This window comes from Cygnus olor, chromosome 3, assembly GCF_009769625.2.
Source record: "Cygnus olor isolate bCygOlo1 chromosome 3, bCygOlo1.pri.v2, whole genome shotgun sequence".
Classification (NCBI taxonomy): domain Eukaryota; kingdom Metazoa; phylum Chordata; class Aves; order Anseriformes; family Anatidae; genus Cygnus; species Cygnus olor.
In genome coordinates this window covers 115,762,190-115,775,240 of record NC_049171.1, presented here as the reverse complement: position 1 = coordinate 115,775,240, position 13,051 = coordinate 115,762,190, and the positions used below count along the sequence as shown (strand labels likewise).

The following is a 13,051-nucleotide window of genomic DNA, read 5'->3' as shown; positions in this document are numbered from 1 at the left end:
CCATCCCCGTGTTTGGGAGTGCCAAGTGAAAGGGCGAGCTTGGGATGCTGTTGGCCACCAGCGCTGTCCCTTCAAGTCTAGTCATCCGACCCCACTACATTCTGTCGGGAAACCAGTCAGCCGACCCCAGCACATACTTTAGCCCAACCCAGGTACAGGACTTCACGTTTCTTTGCTGGTTTCAGTCAGATTCCTCTCAGCACCATGCCTTTTAGGGTGCCCTGGTCTCTGAACGGCAGCCCTGCCCCTGAGTGTAGTGCCTGCACCCTCAGTTAATGGGGATTAGGACAGCCAACCTCCATAACCTGGTAAATCGACCAGAATAAAGCAGAGAAGACTGCTGTAAAGGTCTGATCTGCTTTCCTGCCACACACAGATTGTAGTCTTCAGCCAAGATTTCGGAAAATTCCATGTGATGAATTCTCTAAAAGTTACTCCAAAGGTTAGTAAGCCCTGTTGTGAAAACATTTACACAGCTTTTTTTTTCTTCCTTGCTTGAGGAAATTTTAAGACTTAACCACCATTTTGTCACACTGCCAGTTTGTCTAACGAGGCTCCTTTACATTGCTCCAATTTCTTCTTCATAGGAATTTGGGTTTTGATCAAACCATTCCTTAAAGCCTGGCCTTTATTAGGCTTTTATAGGTCTGGCCTTTATTGACACTCAAGTGGACTCAACATTAGCATCTGGGGACAGAAGCAAAAGACAGCTCATAATCAGGAGGAATTTAGAAGCAGCTGAGGGCTTTCGAGGTTCCTCCAACACTGAGCGAGCAGGGAGACAGGCCTGCCCATAGCACTCCTCACACTATACAGAAATGAAACATCAATAGCAATTTTCTTCACTTGCTACTGTACAAGGGTAGGTCACATCTCCCAATGATTCAATGATGACTTATATTCTTTCTTCACTAGGTATTCAAAAACTACCTGCTGCTACCAAAGAAGATTTTTCATTGATAGTTTCCCAGCATTGAGAGCCCTGTCTTTGTGAGCTGTAAGCTTCCTGCTACCACAATTAATGCCAGCTGAGTATTAAGTAAGTAAGAGCCTCAGGGAACACATACCTTCTGCTATCTTCCATGCAGTACACAGAGACTGAACTCAGTCTCAATATTATTTTTTTTCTAATCCTTTAGCTATTTATGTGGTTTGTAAACAAACAAACAAACAAACAAAAAACTAATTTATCAGTCCCCTTCCTTCTTGAGTGAATAGTTTTGATGTTGAATGTGATATTTTAGAAATATTTAGACCTAAGAGTATTTAGATGTGAAATAATGTAGGAAAGAGAAAGAAATACAGCAGTAGAAATTATTTGAGAAGACATACTTAGCTGAAGTTCCCTTGTGATGAGATAGTACAGGAAGGACTTTTACTTGCTGCTCAGTAAGAACTGGGGAAGCCTGAGGGAAATACACTGGTTTTCCTGTAGATTCTCTGAAGAAAATGAAAAAAGTGATCGGCCAAAACCAAAAGAAGTTTGAAAGGTGTTGGAGGAATTCACCTGCTGGAATCAAATTAGGTGATTTACATGACAAAGAGCTGATGTGTGAAAGTAAGGGTTAAGGAACATTTTATTGTGTGGTACAAGGTGCTGAATAATTATATTTCTGTCCTCAAAGAGCATGTGAGGGAGAGAGGTGACAAAACAGATCTCCATGAAGTGAAGAAGGGGAAGCATATAAAATGATGGCCCCAAATATATGAGGAGGTTCCTATGAATCCAAAAGGACCAGGAAAGATGGACTTCAGAATGAAGAAAGAAAAAAACTTAGGGTACATCTAAGGAACTCTTCTCTACCAGTTAATATAGAACAGGTTTGGAAGTAATTGCTAGCCACATTCAGCACTGAGGAGGTTTGCAGTTTAGGCAAGTCTGCTCAGGAACAAGGCAGAGTTGCTTTCATTTCTAAAACAGAACTGAGTGTTCCTAAAACAGGGTAGACATGTCACAGCACTGTTAATCCCTCTAAAGTAGGTCAAGCTTGCAAAGATGGAGCAGATACACCTCATTTGAACCTGATTAGGAGCATGAAATGGGAAACAGGTTAAAAAGGGAAAAAGGGAGATTGGGGGGGCTGAACAATTAGAAAAGATAACTGTTCGGACCAAACCATTTATTACTTTACTGATTACTTTAATCACTCTGTCCCTTACAAAACTTGTTCTCCTTTAGCTTCACTTTGCTTCTGTTAAACCTGTACATCTTTAGCTTTTACCCCCATTTGTGTGTTGCTCTGCTGGCTTTGCAACCATCTTAAGAGAAATATACTTTTCCAACTTCTGTTACAGAAAAGGTTTGGAAGTCAATATGTCAGTTTAGGTTTTGTCTGTTGTTGGAAGTGTATCCATTAACCACAGGTAAGTTTGGGATAGAATTTGGAAAAAAGGATTTATGAGTTCACTTCTTTAGCTCCTTGTTTTAATAGCACAAAGCTAAGATGAAATACTAAAAAAAACTAAGGAGCTGAAGACAATGTCTTTCAGATGGAGAGGTCAGTTTCTTTGGACTCCAACTCAAAATCTGCTTTAGGGGTGGTTTAAGATCTTAGTGACTACACCTGTCTGCTTCTTCTGCTACAAAGCTGGCAACAGAAGCCAGTTTTTCAACTTCCTGCATTCACAGCCAAGTATATTATTTTAAATCTTTAGTACACATTATCAGGGGAAGCTGCCAAATAAAGTTTCTTTCAGTAGCAGGAGGACATGGGGTTAAAAGTAGTTTAGAGGTGATGTGTCAGCATAGACATCTTCAGGATATAGATTTATTTTGATTATAAAATGCAAAGTTGAACTACAATATGGGAAACAAATAAATAAATAAACAAACATGGTAGACCTGAATGAAAGGACAGATGCAAACAACATATCTTCCTTCTATTCTGTGGTACTGCAAGTGCTCACATCACAAATATTTCTGTACTGGAATGTTTATTTACCTTCAAAACCAGTCCCTAATCTACCCAGATGACAACACCAAATACATTTTTTCCTAGACCTCCCTAACAGTAATTTCTGTGTTTCTCCAGAAGATCACGAGAAAGATCGTCCTTTGTGCTCCACAAGTATTTTTCATATGTATACTTTTTATGTTCACTGAACTGCAATTTACACTTTTGCAATTGTGCGGCTTTCCTCTAGAAAAAAAAGGGAATTAAAAACTCATTGATCTTAGGTGTGTGATATAAAGGGTATATTTAGATGACTTTTCCTTCTAAGTTTATTTCTATTAGGTTTATCTTCTACTTCATCGAAGGCTGTCATATTATTAATTCAGATGTGCTTTTTGTGGTAAAGTATACAGACTTGTTGGTGTTTTATTGTATGCCATGATAGATTTGTGACACTGCCTAGAGCAGAATAAATTATTGTAACACTCATTTTTCCCAATATATGCCCAATCTCAATATCCATGTATATTTTCCTGTTCTACACTGGATTTCCAGAACTACCTTTCTAGACTTTTAGAATTTATTTTTAAAAGATTGTTTGTTAAACTATAAAATAGGAATTTATTATCATACAGGCAACAGGAATTGATATTTCCAGTTTTAATGTGATCTTTCCCTGTGCCTAATGAAATAACGTTTGCAATATATTTTTCACTGTGAATCGTAAATGAGTTTGCAACTTTCTTTTTAATTTAAGTCAAGTAATTAGTAGAGAATAAACTACGTTCAGAAATAAGTATTCTATATATGTTCTAACACAGATTTATTAACCTTAAAGCATATCTTTTTTATGGAGAATGCTTTAGTTTAAAATAGATGGATCAGTAAATACACCACAGCACTGCAATTTACTAATTCTTGGAAATGCACAGGAGCTTTGCTTTCGATATCTATTTAAAGTGAATCAAAACTTTTATACAAGAGTTTGACCAGGAATGTTCATATCTGTCCTTCATAAATCAGACTACAAAATTCCCTGGAATATTAAAGTAAATGCATAAAGAATTTTCTTGTTCATATGAGTCAAGTTTGACTGAACCTCATCTAATGAGTACCCACCAGAAGGCAAGTATATGACGACAACAGGAAGTCATATTTTGCACCTTCATACAGAAAGTTAGGGAGGATACTGTACCTATAATACTTAAAGGTTTTTTTTCCTAGTTAAATGTAGTTTCCAAGAACATCTCTGACTAACCTTGAGGTTTGCTGTCATACATAAATGTGAAGAACTATAGTTGTTCTTTCAAGCACTCTGATTCAAAGATACTCAGCATTGAAAAAAATCTGTTGTTATCAAAATAACCCTGATAACTCTTTTGTTGTTTATGCTTCTTATACAGGTGAGTTAATGGGCATCACAATAGTTGCATTAGTGCGTGCTAACAGTTATGTCCCACCTTCCTGCATCAGTGTTCTTGATCTTGTAACCATAAAAAACAACAAAAATATGCTTTTTCATGCTGTGTGCATTTCCAACCACAGAAGACACTTGGCTATCGAGGCGAAGATTTGTCAAAGGCTGAAACGACAAAGCACCAGAGTACTGGTGCTCAGTATACTTCCCATGGTCAAAGGCATCCATCTTCAGGGAGCAGAGATGCCAGAGAAAACCTGGTTCAGGAAGCATATGATGCCTGTGTGAGAGCTAGAGAAACTGCTTGCTTGCTGGCTTTGAAAAGATGACTGTCGCAGGAGAAATGGGACAGAAAGAATGAGATTTGGAACCAGAAGTCCAGCCTGTTTCTGGTGAAACGTCTCTATTGGTATCTTCACATATCTACCAAAATACAAAATGGACAGGCAGGAAGTCATTTGCAAGCCGTATGTAATATCCAGTCCTGCAAAGAAGTGCATTCTGGGGGGTTGCTCTACCCACACAGCACTCCACCATGCAGGCATGCCTCCGCATCCTTATCTTTGCATAACTCAAGCTTAGACCTCCTACAAGATCATCTCCCACCTCTAGTGTGCATCTGTTCATTTTCTGCCTGTCAAACCTCTTCAGAATTTAAAAGTCGTAAGAGATAGGAGAACAAGCTTTCAAGTTTGAGTGCATCAGCTCAGGACAGATTTGATAAGAAATGTTTTTTTTTATTGCTTGACTTTTTTCTTTTTTTTTTTTTTATTTTATAAAATGGAATTCTCCTTCTGGGTAAGGAACCGTTTCTTGCAACGTATTGTTCCTGAACAATAAAAAAAAAATATCTAAGTCAGAAGCACAATTCTCTTTTTAGATCTGACACCTCTAAAGCCTGGTATATGTGGCTGAGTGAGCTAAGTGAAAAGGTATTATTAGGTTTTTATTAGATTATGATGCAAGCTCAACCTGGCTAGGCGTGTCAGACTGTAAATCTAGTGCAAACATCTGTGGCCAAATTTCATTTTCATTCATGGTGCTGTTTGACTGCAGACATTATTCCCCTCTGCTGTAATACTGGTTCCATTCTAACAACTGTTAGAATGGCAGAGGTATATGTAGGGCAATGTTTATAATGTAAACAGTCATTGATGTAAAATGATTCTGACTGTGCTCCTGAATTAAATCAGAAATAATGCTTGTAAAGGCAAAGGAGTTATTCTTCCTTACACAATACATGAAACCAAAATTCAGGCCTTTATCACAATAGAGGGTAAGATTTGTTGGATATGGCATGGATATTTATTTATACATGGCTTTTTACCATCAGTGACTTCTTATTTCTGAGATAGCCCGTTTTCTGCTCCTTTCTGGCAGCTAGGTGTGGTGTTAAAAGAATGAATCAAACTGTTGAAGCCAGATAGACATGGAGAACTTCCATTTTCAACAGGGACTGCACAAAAATTGGGTTTCTGAAAGCTGCACTAGGTACTGAAAATACTTGAAATGCTTTTTCCATTCCAGAGAGTGACAGTCTCGCTAACAGTAGGCAGCTCTCTTTGCAGTATGTCACACTCACTTTAAACCTGCTCTGAATGCTGTGGGAGCAAAGCAGTGAAGCAGGCTGCCCAAAGGCACAACATAAACCCGGGCTAAACTCACAGATGTTCTGTAGCAGAGTATCTGTTGTGCACTATATAACAAAATCTGTTACTTTTTTTCCTTAAAAAAGTCACAATACCTCCAATATTTTCTGCCAAAAGAATAACAGCTCACCTGAGAAGACTGTGTGTTTGAGGAGTGAAAACTGGCATATCATAAGCTAAATTTTTGCTTGAAGTCAGTTTTTGGATGAGTATTTAAAAGATATTGCAGCAAAGCCACAAATCCAGATGCCATTGCAAGTAGATCTCAAGCCAAGATTCCAAATCTTCCAACCTATGGGACTATCTTTATGTAGAATTTATCTAAATTTAGTGCTGGAGATAAGTTACTTCTGATGAAGGCAGCAGGGTAAACGTGAAAAAAGAGAAATTTTCCAATGCATTGCTATATCTGCACTACCTTTTCAGAGCTGGTAGTCAGTCTTTCCCACAGTAAGAAAATAACATCTTCATCTAAATGCAATGAAAAATATATTTCTGGCTCCCAGCTGAGCAGTTCTTAGGTATATTGGCTTGGTAAGTATGCCAATATTTCAGAGGCTCCTATGGGAATAGACTTCTCTAAACATTTTTGAATTTTGGTAAGTAACATTCATCTCTTCTTCAGTGTTACAAAACAGGTATAAAACCCTTATCCTGGCCCTCCTCTTTAACTGGTGATTGCCTACATCTCTAAGCATATTTCCCCATACCCCTCCCATTGACCTGTGCAATATGTAGATCAAGAGAAATGGATGAGTAATGCTATCAAACACATATCCCAGTAACCCTTTAAAGAAGGTAAACGAATACAAAAGACAATGCAAGACGCTGGAAAAAACTAGGTATGCAGAGAAACTTACTGAAATGCAGCATGAAAGAAATGTAATTATGTAACTAGATTCTGCCATAGCTTTGCCTGTGTTATTCTCCTCATAATTCTACCTTCTTTCCAAGGGACAACTTAAAATAAGTTACTTGAAAGAAGAATTACATGGCAATATGATCTGAGTCTCTCTCATCACTCATCTTGCATCTCTAGTGTCCAATAGACATTCCAGGCCATTTATCTTTCGGACAATGAACTCAAATTTTTCCTGGAATATTAGGAAAAAGATCAGACACTTTCAATCATAGCTGTAAATTCATCCCAGTGATTTTAGAGAGGTAACTTGTAAGAAAATCGGACATGATCAAAGAAAGTTTCTCTGCACTTAAATGTAAAGCTGGCTGAGTTCAAAATTCTTGGTCGTGACCATGTCTTTCTCATAAATAAAAGCCAGATGAATGAAGAGCCTACCAATATAAGGTGATTTTATTACCACAGGCAGGATGGATCATCTCTGCAGTATTGCTGCAAAATAGAATGAAAAGACTACCCACATTTTATAGTAATTTATGTGGCCATAAAAATATTTCTCTACGGCACAAAGAAGTAGCATGTAGATCAAGAGGCCTCTGCAAGGATGTATTTATGAATGTGACTCTGCTGGTGGTGACTAAATGCTCCTACAGGTGCAGAAGAAAACAGGCCACCCAGGTAACTGCTTCCAGCATAGTCTCCATCTGGCACAGAGCAGCCACATAGCTCTCTGTGCAGCTGCTTCAATGTGACACTTGCCAGAGGCCCACATACTGCCGCTGTTGAAAGGCTCTTTTAGTCAGTTTGTCATCTGGGGGTTGCAACTGCCTTTCAAGTAGTGGGACAGTCATCCTGGGCCTGCTGTAGTAGTCTCGATTCAGAAAAAAGACTGTTAGACTTAGCAGGAGTTTTGCCTGAAGAGTTACAGTTGGATTAGGCTACAGATTGTTAGATTGGGAAGTCGTATTGTTACTGGAACATGAAAGAAGTCTATGTCAATGTAAATTGCCTGAGAGAAAGGCTATACTCAAGCTTCCAGGAAGCTGAGGTTCTAGTCTTTTATTTGCCAAGGCCACAGAAATCTTCAAATACACCATCAGTGGCCAGTTATCTTCCCACAATTAAGTGCAACATCCAAAGTGTCTGTAAATATTTAAGCCTGTTGCAACTTTCAGACACAGAGTTTGATAGTGAAGCTGACCAACATAAAGGACATTGACTTTTCTTTGGGGGCTTCCTGTGCAGAGCATCTGCGAGATCCAGTCCTAGAATACAAGGGCATCAAGCACACAATTTCAAGATAATATTTTGTTTTTGACAGAAAAGGGGAAAACTGTAGGGGGTGTACACTTATCTGTAGCATGGGCTGATGACAGGGCTTATTTAAAACTTTTTTCAGAGCTACCCCTTTGCCAAAGACTGCATTAGCAGATATCTACAAATAGCATGCTTTGTAAGGACTAAGAAAGTTGAAGTTGGTAAGTGCTCAGAGCCTTATTTGATAGCTTTTTCCCATTAATACTGTTCAGCTCCACAAGCAGACAATGTAAAAACAGACATAATTGGATTACCAAAGGTAACAATCTAAAGGATGCTTTAAGGATCTAGGTACGTAGTCTTAAATGGCTCATTCCAGAAAAGACCTGTACTGAAAGTTCACTGGTATTGCTGAAGTATTCCCAGCCAAGGCGCAGCTTTTTGTGTGGCAACAACTTTGTGAAAAGCATTCTGGTCAGTCAGCTTCTTCCATACGCTCGACTCTCCTGGATGCCTTTTCTCCTCAAGGGAAACGTGAAACATTTAGTCCACTTACAGATGTTTACATATCCCTGAACATCTTTTTTCCATCCGTATCACTGATTAAGAAAGAAAAATTATCTTGCTTTGCAGATGGCACAGTTTATTTTATCAAAGTTACTGAAGACTAATTTTCAGGGACCCAGACCTGACCTTATAATGAACTGCTGTTGGCATACACTTAAGCACAGAGAACTAAGGCAGTCTGCAAAGCAGCAGCTGCCAAAGCAAGTCCTCTTTGGTTTCAGACCCTCCTCTCTGGCAAGAGGACTGCATTCTAGTCATGTGACTCTCGGTCACTCCTGCAGAGCCTTGTCCCTGAAGCAAATACACCATTTGGCATGCTGGACCCTAATTATAGCTCATGTCGCAACTCTTTCCCAGTGGGAATGCAACTGTCCCACAGCTCAAAACAGTGAAAGGGTGAAATTCATATTTCTGTGCCTCACCCAGCAGAACAGCTTTTCGATCCAAGTGCTTCTGTAGCACAAATGATAGAAATTTTGTAAGCTGATGTTTTACATTTTGTTCTGTTATTTTCTGTGATTTTTTCCATGTTGAAAGACTAGGTTGAAGTGGGAAAGCATAAGACGATGGCCTCCTAATACAACTTCTTGGCTTGTATCTAAAACCCCACAGGCAGATGCTTTGCTGCTGTTTCAGTCAGAGATGTATTAATGTACGAAAATCACCAGGACTGTAAACCTGAGGGCAACTGAATCCAAAGGTACCTTGAAACCGCTGTGTTAAATGGTTGAGAAGACATTTATACCAAGTAACTCTGACAGAGCCTTGGCCATAATAATGAGAAAACTACCTTCTGATTTGACATCAGAGAAATGTACTTTCATTAAGCTTACAATATATCAATACACTACTTATTTTTGTTCTAAATCTGTACATGGGGAATATATCCTGCTAAAACACAGCTCCTAATAATACAGCAGTCATATTCCTCCTTCCACACATCTTTGTGAAGAAAGTGATTTCCATGCTTCATTGAGGTAGAAGAAAAAAATATTACAGTTTAGGAAAGAGTAAGTGTTATTTTAAGTGACCAAATCCTCCAAACAGTTTCTTAAATGCAACTATAAATTTCTGCTGCAAAAGGCAGGGAAAAAAAAAAAGCAAACAGGACATGCAGGGAGTCAGCAAAGTCCCACCACACCCTGGGAAGGGAGTTCTGTTGTCATTTGTTAAAACAGAGGGCTTCCAATTGGAAGTGTTACACACATTTTTAAAGTCCTCTTAGCTCTCTGCATATCATTTGCTGCTACTTGTGGTTCAGTTATTTCCCAGTAAAGTCTGTTCTGCAAACAAAAGGCCAAACAATTGAAACAATTTTTTGGCTGCTGACAGCGGTGACTGCTTCCTTTGCCCATGAGGGATTCCATGTTTTATGCCCAAGATTTCTTTCAGGCTCAGTGCTATCCCTGAACATAAATAGTGAGCAAAATACCCCAGTAATGCTTGGGGCCTGCAGAGAAGGGGTAACCCCTGCCTTAAGATTACTGCAGTACCATTCCTCTGCTGCTTTTACAGTGTAATTTTCCAGGGGTCTCTTGTAGCAGTACAGATGGCTTTTAAAGGGGCAGTCAGAGAATCATTCAGGTTGGAAAAGCCCTCTAAGATCATCTCATCCAACCTTTAACCTAGTACTGACAAGTCCACCACTAAACCATGCTACTAAGTTTTAGATTTACACATTTCTTGAAGACCTCCAGGGATGGTGACTCAACTGCTTCCCCGGGCAGCCTGTTCCAATGCTACACAACCCTTTCAGTAAAGAAATTTCTCCTAATATCCAACCTAAACCTCCCCTGCTGCAACTTGAGGACATTTCCCCTCATCTTACCACTTCGTGCTTGGGAGACAAGACTGATCCCCACCTCACTACAACCTCCTTTAAGGTAATTGTGAAGTACAATAAGGTCTCCCCTGAGCCTCCTTTTTCTGCAAGCTAAACAATCCCAGCTTTCTCAGCTGCTTCTCGTAAGACTTGTTCTCTAGACCCTCCACGAGCTTTGTTGCACTTATCAGCAAAATAACCACCAGAACCTTTTGTAGATAGAGAAAAACACATTTTAAAGGAGAGGCTTAAGGACAAAGGAACCCGACTCACACATTCAGTTTCCTCAAGTCTATATGATTAGCTGGAAAATTTTTGTGAAGGGCAAGGAGAACACAGTACCCTATACAGCTAGCTTTATGACATCCTTACAGATTCCTACTTGTGGAGTGTTATTTGCTAATCTACAGTCTACGGAAAAGCAGAAGCTAATAGGATAGATAGAAAAGCTAGAGAGAAGTTAGCATTAACAGCTATTATAATAAATTAAAATGAAGCATCATAGTAGATAGAAAAAAAGCACTTTCTTACTCAAAGCTATTAAGAGTGATATTAAGAGTTGTAAGTTCATACCACAGACGCTACAGATTAAAATTAGTAAGAGTTCACAGCTAACTGAAATAGTTGAAAGGTGGCTAAATACAGTAGCAGACATATTTGTGAAGAAACAAACCTTGACATTTCAAGTACATCAAAAACCTATCATAAGCCATAAACCAGCTATACTCCAACCATTCCCTCTGCAGCTGAAGCCTATCTCCCAAAAGAGAAAGAACATTTGAGGTTTATGCACTCACAAATATCTGCAATAACTGGTTTGCCCACAGAACCCAGCTCTTATAGAAAGCTATGCTATGGCCCTGAGGGCACTAATAAGTCTTTAGTGGCCCTGATCAGCTGCACCTGGGACCCCCACCCATACCCCTTCACTTAGGCTTTTGGGCCCTATTTAAGCTCAGGCCAAGGTACTATGTCCTGAGTTGAGCTGTGTTATAGGAGCGTAGGTTTTTATGCTTTAAGGCTATAGTTTGTATGTATGCAACAGCATTGTTTGCTAATGGTATAGCTGTAGAGCCTGCTTCACAGCCTTGCCCCATCTGGATCCTGTTGTGTGCACCTTGTACTGCCTGCCCTGTTTAGACACTGAAGGATGCTGTCTAGGTTAGGGAGGACTAGCTCCGCATTGGGGTCACATTGCAGTCCTGGTTAAGCCCTGATTGTGGGTCAGCCCTGGTTTTGCTGTTCCTTGATACATGAAGCAGGAAGATACCTAAATGGGGGCTGGAATGAAACTAGTGAACACAAGAATCAGTGCTAGTTTTAGAAGTTAAATTCTTTGGGGACTTGAATAACAGTGAGAAATACATAGTCCTTCTTTGAAGAATTTCTAGAAATAAGCAATCTGCTATTTTCCTCATTAAATTATTTTAGTGTTTAATTGGCATAAGCAAAGAAAGTGATATTTTTCACTTGCTGTATGCTGCATGGTATTTTGACATAATAGGATATATGTGTGTCACAAACTCCTGTCTGTCAATGAAACCAACAGGATTACAGAGAGTAGGATTTGCTTCTGTACTTCAGAACAGGCTGTTTGGAGAAACAGATTACTGGTTGCAAAGCTAATCTTCTGAAAGAACCTACTTTCTGGCTGGAGAGGAATGGAGACTACTGTCAGTTTCTTGAGAGCGGAGAGCTAAGAAATGGGATGTTTAATGCACTCCATTACCAGAGCTTTTTGTATGTCTTGCATGCTTGGCCAGAAAGTGTGGGTATAAGTGTCACATTCAGGTCTACTACTTATTTGCAGAGTATCTAATTTCCATGAGTGGCAAGCAGCAACTTCTTGGAGAAATCAGATTGAGTTAAAAGCTTTTGAAAGTTGCAGTGTCAGTATTCTCTGATTGGATTCACCCAGCCTCTTATGGCTGGATTCTAATTAGTATTGCTCTGTATTTTTCTGCTGGGTAGCATAGCAAACCTGGCATACTTAATAACATTGCCATGCTGATTTCACAGCTTTAACTGTCAACCTGCTTTAATTCTGAAGAAATGGAAGGGTTGTTTGTTAAAATACAAGTTGGGAGGGAGGAAAAAGAGGGGATGTTTGAACTTCTGAGCTTTCCTGGGGCGTGAGAAAACAATGGAGTAAGTACTTCATAAGGATGACTACCCAGTAAAAATGTCTCTTCAGATCAAAATTTCCCTCAATTCTGATTTAAAAAACAAGTACCTGTGCCTCTGCCAGCACATTTTACAGCATGTCTTGCTGTTTTGTAGCAGTTTGCAGTATGTCCTGCTATTTTTGAGCTGCTTTGCGGTCTCTGTTCAGATGTCTGTTTCTCAAGGCATTAAGGTGAGAGCAGCATTGTGAGGGGCTGAGTATTAATGAAGACAGAGGTGTCAAATCAAACACTTTGATGGTTACTTGCTTTAAGAGGCTCTTGAACAGGTCTGTGTAACCGCTCATATCCATAATACTGTGTGCACATCCTAAATATATATTTTTATCCTTAACTCAATAAGGTTAGTGAAGCTGATGCAGGTAGAGAATGGCTGATGTAGCCCAAGGTCACCAAACTCAGC

The 13,051-nt window shown here is 39.3% G+C and overlaps 1 long non-coding RNA gene across 2 annotated transcripts; it reads left to right on the top strand.

The window, feature by feature from the left end:
* Positions 1–39: 39 nt before the first annotated feature.
* LOC121067320 lies at positions 40–5,166 on the top strand. 2 transcript variants are annotated; one of them, XR_005818237.1, is made up of 4 exons: positions 40–152; positions 916–1,039; positions 1,626–1,779; positions 4,298–5,166. It is a non-coding gene; the product is annotated as an uncharacterized LOC121067320 (long non-coding RNA). The 2 variants fall into 2 exon arrangements; XR_005818238.1 differs by lacking the exon at positions 1,626–1,779.
* Positions 5,167–13,051: the final 7,885 nt, after the last annotated feature.